Genomic DNA, 7,798 nt, shown 5'->3' on the forward strand with positions numbered 1-7,798 from the left:
CTTTTCTGCTCCAAGCGGCTGGTTCTCTGTGCTAAGTCCTTGTGCCTCCGGGGCCGTGGCCGTGCCGGAGAGCCGCTCGTGGGGGGCAGCTGGCGACCCCGGTGGGGCGTGGGGGACGGCCCACAAAGCCCCCCTTCCCATGAGGTCCCCGCTGCTCCCCCCCCCGAGCCCGGCTCAAACCCGCTTTCCACAAGGCTCCCGTGCGGCCGCCATCTTTCTTTCCAGAGAGGAACGGGCGGGCTGGTCAACGCCCTTCCCCCTCCGGGCAGGCTTGGTGGCGCGGATCAACACGAGTCCATTTGCTTTTCTGCTCCAAGCGGCTGGTTCTCTGTGCTAAGTCCTTGTGCCTCCGGGGCCGTGGCCGTGCCGGAGAGCCGCTCGTGGGGGGCAGCTGGCGACCCCGGTGGGGCGTGGGGGACGGCCCACAAAGCCCCCCTTCCCATGAGGTCCCCGCTGCTCCCCCCCCCGAGCCCGGCTCAAACCCGCTTTCCACAAGGCTCCCGTGCGGCCGCCATCTTTCTTTCCAGAGAGGAACGGGCGGGCTGGTCAACGCCCTTCCCCCTCCGGGCAGGCTTGGTGGCGCGGATCAACACGAGTCCATTTGCTTTTCTGCTCCAAGCGGCTGGTTCTCTGTGCTAAGTCCTTGTGCCTCCGGGGCCGTGGCCGTGCCGGAGAGCCGCTCGTGGGGGGCAGCTGGCGACCCCGGTGGGGCGTGGGGGACGGCCCACAAAGCCCCCCTTCCCATGAGGTCCCCGCTGCTCCCCCCCCCGAGCCCGGCTCAAACCCGCTTTCCACAAGGCTCCCGTGCGGCCGCCATCTTTCTTTCCAGAGAGGAACGGGCGGGCTGGTCAACGCCCTTCCCCCTCCGGGCAGGCTTGGTGGCGCGGATCAACACGAGTCCATTTGCTTTTCTGCTCCAAGCGGCTGGTTCTCTGTGCTAAGTCCTTGTGCCTCCGGGGCCGTGGCCGTGCCGGAGAGCCGCTCGTGGGGGGCAGCTGGCGACCCCGGTGGGGCGTGGGGGACGGCCCACAAAGCCCCCCTTCCCATGAGGTCCCCGCTGCTCCCCCCCCCCGAGCCCGGCTCAAACCCGCTTTCCACAAGGCTCCCGTGCGGCCGCCATCTTTCTTTCCAGAGAGGAACGGGCGGGCTGGTCAACGCCCTTCCCCCTCCGGGCAGGCTTGGTGGCGCGGATCAACACGAGTCCATTTGCTTTTCTGCTCCAAGCGGCTGGTTCTCTGTGCTAAGTCCTTGTGCCTCCGGGGCCGTGGCCGTGCCGGAGAGCCGCTCGTGGGGGGCAGCTGGCGACCCCGGTGGGGCGTGGGGGACGGCCCACAAAGCCCCCCTTCCCATGAGGTCCCCGCTGCTCCCCCCCCCGAGCCCGGCTCAAACCCGCTTTCCACAAGGCTCCCGTGCGGCCGCCATCTTTCTTTCCAGAGAGGAACGGGCGGGCTGGTCAACGCCCTTCCCCCTCCGGGCAGGCTTGGTGGCGCGGATCAACACGAGTCCATTTGCTTTTCTGCTCCAAGCGGCTGGTTCTCTGTGCTAAGTCCTTGTGCCTCCGGGGCCGTGGCCGTGCCGGAGAGCCGCTCGTGGGGGGCAGCTGGCGACCCCGGTGGGGCGTGGGGGACGGCCCACAAAGCCCCCCTTCCCATGAGGTCCCCGCTGCTCCCCCCCCCCGAGCCCGGCTCAAACCCGCTTTCCACAAGGCTCCCGTGCGGCCGCCATCTTTCTTTCCAGAGAGGAACGGGCGGGCTGGTCAACGCCCTTCCCCCTCCGGGCAGGCTTGGTGGCGCGGATCAACACGAGTCCATTTGCTTTTCTGCTCCAAGCGGCTGGTTCTCTGTGCTAAGTCCTTGTGCCTCCGGGGCCGTGGCCGTGCCGGAGAGCCGCTCGTGGGGGGCAGCTGGCGACCCCGGTGGGGCGTGGGGGACGGCCCACAAAGCCCCCCTTCCCATGAGGTCCCCGCTGCTCCCCCCCCCGAGCCCGGCTCAAACCCGCTTTCCACAAGGCTCCCGTGCGGCCGCCATCTTTCTTTCCAGAGAGGAACGGGCGGGCTGGTCAACGCCCTTCCCCCTCCGGGCAGGCTTGGTGGCGCGGATCAACACGAGTCCATTTGCTTTTCTGCTCCAAGCGGCTGGTTCTCTGTGCTAAGTCCTTGTGCCTCCGGGGCCGTGGCCGTGCCGGAGAGCCGCTCGTGGGGGGCAGCTGGCGACCCCGGTGGGGCGTGGGGGACGGCCCACAAAGCCCCCCTTCCCATGAGGTCCCCGCTGCTCCCCCCCCCGAGCCCGGCTCAAACCCGCTTTCCACCCAGGCTCACTTTTCTTTTGAGTAATTTCAGTTTGTTTTTTAAAATGCATTTTAAAGAAATCAAAATAACTTAAGTCCTATTCTGATATCCTAAGTGCCTATCAAGCTAATCTTTGTTACTTCGAATGACAAAATAATCACATATGGAAATCAACTGCTGTGATGTAGTTCTGGCTTTCACTGCCTGCCACTTAAAGTATCCTTTTTGGACACATGTAGAAATCTCCAGCCCGAGGAACTTTCAGCAGAGATGGCCCAGGACTTCATAGGCCTTCTCCGCTGGGCCGCTCCAGATGGGGGCAGGTGCTATCCCTCCGCCCGCCCTCTAAGAGATCCAGTGGTCACCATTTTCTAGAAGCCAGCAGCAAGCACCATGTTCTAGTTTCTGTGACAGTAAATCCCAAGTCTCTCAGGACAGGGGCCCTCCTTTCCCCAACCCCAATGGGACGCAGAGATGACGCCACATCCACCCACTGCCTATGTAAGCTCCCACGTGGCCAAGATCCAGAGACACACACAGAAATCTCAGATCCGAGCAACTTGCGGCACCGATTTCTTCAGTCCCCAATTATTAAAATCTTGGAATTCCTAGATTTTAATAATTAGACATTATATTATATCCATAACTAGCAATACAAAACACATTGTCTAGCAATTGTATTTTTGGCAGTTATGAGGGGGTGGTAGAATTGGTCTCAAAATATTGAAGGTAACTAAAGTAGAGAAAGAATACTTCGCAAACTGTCTGCCACACAGGCAGGGGGAGGTGTGGAATGGGGGCGGGGGGGGGGGGGAATACTGGGGATTTTGGTGGTGGAAAATATACACTGGTGAAGGGATGGGTATTTGATGACCGTATAATCGAAGTTCAAACGTGAAATTTTTTCTTACTGTATCTCACGGTGAATTAATAAAAAATAGAAAAAAAAGAAAAAACAGAAAGTACCCTTTTTACTTTCTCTCTTCTATATTACTGTTTCTATAAAATAAAGACTCCAAAACAGATTTAAATGCTTAAGAAGCATCAGGAGAGGGGCATGGGATGTCATGCAGGAGGTAAGGTACTGGCCTTATGTGAAGTTACAGCAACCACAACCCTGGTTTGAGTCCCTTGCACAATATTTGGTTTCCCCAAGCAACACCAGGGGTCACTCCTAAGCACAGAGCCAGGAATAGCCCTTGAGTATGTAGCCCCCAACTGCTCCCCACCCCAGGCTCCCTCACTACCACCAAAAAAAAAAAAAGATGATCAGGAGTGTTAATTGAGTATCATTTATTCCAAATGTTATTATGCTCCAGTACCTCCTAACCAGCAATTGCAGTAATTATTTTGCTGAGCCAGCACAGCACTGGGATTGATCATATGTAGCAACCTAAGTCAAGGAGATGTGCCTTTTGCCCATTTTAGAGATTCAAAGTTGAAAAAAATAACTTTATTAAATTTTCCCTTGACTCTCAATTTTTTTTAAGATTTTATTATTGAATCACTGTGAGATAGATCTTTGCAAAGCTGTTCATAATTTGGTTTCAGTCATACAGTGTTCCATCACCCATCCCTCCACCAGTGTAATTTCCCCTGCATCAGTATCCCCAGTTTCCCTCCCATCACCTCCACCCACCCACCCCCCAGCTTGCCTCTATGGCAAGCATTTTTCTTCTCTCTCTTTTACTTTCTTTCCTCTCTCATTTCTCTCTCTCTCTATCTCTCTCTCTTTCTCTCTCTCTCTCTCTCTCTCGTCAAAAAAATGCTTTAACAATAGTATAACATGATTGTCTTAGGACAGTTTAGTTTTAGTATATACCATGTTAAGGTCTACAGGTGAAGGCCTAATTTATTTTCATTCTACTGTGCTTATACTTTTACCACATTCTAATTCCCTGGATCTTAATGTTGGTCTACCCTCACCTTTACCCTGCCACAGCAGAAAAAAAAATAAATAAATAAAGCACTTGGTAAGGCTAGAAGGCCATGCCTGGCCCTTCTCACAAAAGAGGTAGCTGTGAATAATGCAGCAAAGGAGAGCAAAGAAGTTAGCTGCTCAAGGTCAGATAACCCCCCAGAGAGCATTGCCTTGAAGTTGAAAGGCGCATTGCCAGAGGCAACACACTAGGTTGATGATACTGCTGCTAACTAAAATATATAGTAAGTGATTAAGTGTGGAAATAATATTGCTGCCTCATGCACAGTAGTTAATATAAGAAAAGAAGACCTAGGCTGGAAAAAGATCAAAAAATGTCCAAGTAAGAGAGTATGCCATTGGTATGTTTATACAATAGCCCCTAAATGTCCCCGAGTCATTTTCAGCTCTGCAATTCCTTGATTACTCTCTGAAAAGATGAAAGAAAACACTCCTGTCCCTAGAGATGGGTGGCCAGTCTATCTGCTAGGCATTGGGGGAAATGAATGGAAAAGGAAAGGAAGCAGGCTCTAGTGTCAATGTGAGCTATACCCCCAATATGGTCTGTTCTGATTATCTTCATCTGAGATAAAATTCTAAGGGGACACTTTCAAACAGATGATAACATGAGGGAAGTTACTGAAATTCTTCTCAGTCATTTTATGACATTTTGTCAATTTGTACCTGAGGGATACTAAACTGGAAGAAAGGGAGATGTGAGGATCCACCATCCAGAAACATAGCCTTATTGCCTGGCTCATACTGATTTTCTTGAGAGTGCCAACAAAAGTTCCATTTATCTTTATAAAGGTTTATAAAATCTGTCCATTCTGTTTTAATTTAGTGACTTTGAGCAGATCATTAGCTATAACAAACATGCCCTTAAACTTGTTTTCAATTATGATGAAAAAGAGCAGAGCAGAAATGCTAGTTCTGGAATTTCACAAGAAATTCACTGAGGTAAGAGTATAAGTTGGTGAGTTTCCAGGAGTACCCTGCCCATATGTAGTGATTAGGGTTTTAGTTATAGCACAAGGTTCTAACGTGCAAATTACCTTAATTAGTTGGATGAAAGAGAAAAAAAAATTTATGAACTTTAGTAGATCCCAATTTTCCTCTCATTTGATCCTAAATTAGAAACAAAACCTTCATTCACTCTTGTTTGGCTTGGATATGAAACCAAATACCAAAAAAATCTTAAGAAATTCTTTTACCGACAACATTGTTACTAAATTTTTCTATTCTGGCATATTCAAATACATCATTCTGTTAGCCTGATAGAATTCTAATGTTCTATTTCTTTGAAGAAAGAGCTCTTCTGGCACAGAGTTTGAATTAAAGATCAAGAATTGTGCAGTTGGGGGCTAGAGCATGCATCAGACTTGAATTCTGTTTCCAGAACCTTATGACTAGAATGGTCCTCGTATTTCCAGTACCACGGAACCTGAGCAGAAGCACATTCTTAGGCTCTTACGCTAAACTGCTGGTCTGGATAGCTGAGAATCACCAGAATCATCAGTGGGGCCTTGACCTCCTAAGCACTGCTCAGGAGGCCCTTCTTCTTCCCAAAATTGTGCAGTTATTCTAAAGAATCTTGGATCTAAATGTTTATTTATAACTACCCAAGAGGAAAACTTGGTGGGTGATAGCACTGTTGACCTATCTGTGTGTTAGTTAGACTTTTATTTTTCAATCTCTCTGCTTTTTTCCACTTCTGTTCATTTGGTTCTAGTGTTGCTGTGACCAGAATAGCACATAGAACAGAGGTCTCACATTAGGTTTCATGATTGTACATTTAGCCCAAAGAGCACTGCACTCCTTTATTTATGGTGCTTGTTTGTGTGCTCACCAGGAGTCATAGTCCTACCTGAGATACATGAGTTGTGTTTGCTGGAGTTCTCTGGGAAGCTCACACATATTCTCACCAGGGCCTGTATTTCCTGGCTGTATGTCTTTTTGGTTGTAGTTACTGGGGGTGTCATGGTGGTTGTACTCTTTTATGGTGTTAAACATATACCTGGCTGCAGTGTAGCCAGAAAATGTCAGCAGTGTCAGGGATCACAAATATCGGTTTCCAGACTCAAATAGCAGAGTCTCAGGATCATGCTTGTGAGACACTGTGGATTTGGTGCATGTGAGACATCAGGGATTTGAACTTGTGATCACATGCTTGCAAGGCAGGTACTTTGTTTTTGTTTGTTTGTTTGTTTGTTTTTTATAATTTATTTATTTATTGAATCACTGTGGGAAAAGTTACAAAGCTTTCAGGTTTAGGCCTCGGTCATGCAAATATCAAACACATTTCCCTTTACCAATACTTATTTTTCACCACGAAGAACCCCAATAAACCCCCACCCCCCACCCCCCCAATGCCTGTGAGGCAGATGAATTCTAGTTAACACTCTATCTACTTTGACTAGATTCATTGTTTCGATAAAAGATGTACCATTATTATTTAGAGTTTACCCCCCCCCCCCCAAATCAGACATGCTGAAAAAGCATTGTGAAATGATTAAGGCAGGTACTTTGAATCACCATTTCCCAACTGGTATATATATGACCCCCAGAAGGCCCCCAGGATATTCCAATAAGTCTACAAGTAAACAGGGCACAAAACTAGGAGATCAAACAGTAGAATAAGACACCACAGGAAGGCAACAAGTTTGGAAGGGGCCACTATTAGAATAAAGTGAGAAACACTGCTTCAAGTTATTGGGCTATCCCTCTGCACCTAACTAGAACTAGTTTTGAAGATGAGATTCTTACCAGGGATAGAACGGTGAGTCTTAAATATACTCTTAAAAAAATTAACTATGTGATTCAACCTTAACTAAGTTAAACATTCTATGTGATTTATTAAATAATCAGCAAATCTGTGATTTGTTTTTGTTCTAATTATTCTACTTTGGGAAATTTTTTATCATGTGCCCTAGTTTATTAAAGGTAAAATTAAATTATACTAATAATTAAATTAATATAAAATGTGCAACTTTTCATGGTACTTCATCTAGAAGAATGTTTGGTACGTATCTGTTAAATGAATGAATCCCATGAAAGGGAAGGAGAGGTTTTTGTTTTGTTTGTTTTGTATATGTGTGTGTGTGTGTGTGTGTCTGTGTGAAAAGGACTGAAATTTATTGAGATGCTTCTTGGGCAGATAGCCCAGGTAATGAAAGGATTTGTTTTTCAGATATGCCATGATGATAAAAAATGATCTATTTCTTAAGAAGATTTATGATTGATTTTCACAGGACATCATATATCAGCGATTTCACATAGTTTAGTGTTTTCAAATGTAGGTAGCACTGTCCTTCTGTTGTTCATCGATTCAAATGTAGGTATGTAGTATAATTATCAATACTTTTCATTGCTATTGTTTACTGTATATTTTAATTTGCAGACTTATCCCTACCATTACTTATCCTTCAGCTTTTAGAGATATCAAAAATTTTAACAGAATTTTATTGAAGCTATCAATTAGTTATTGAATTCCTTGCCAACAACACATTTCAATTATAGCTTTGGCACACAGTGGTCTGAGTAAGCAACAGGAAAATAAGTGGTCTTGTTCTCTTTTCCTCAGGGACCCCCTC

This window comes from Sorex fumeus, unplaced genomic scaffold (assembly GCF_029834395.1).
Source record: "Sorex fumeus unplaced genomic scaffold, SorFum_2.1 ptg000098l, whole genome shotgun sequence".
Classification (NCBI taxonomy): Eukaryota; Metazoa; Chordata; class Mammalia; order Eulipotyphla; family Soricidae; genus Sorex; species Sorex fumeus.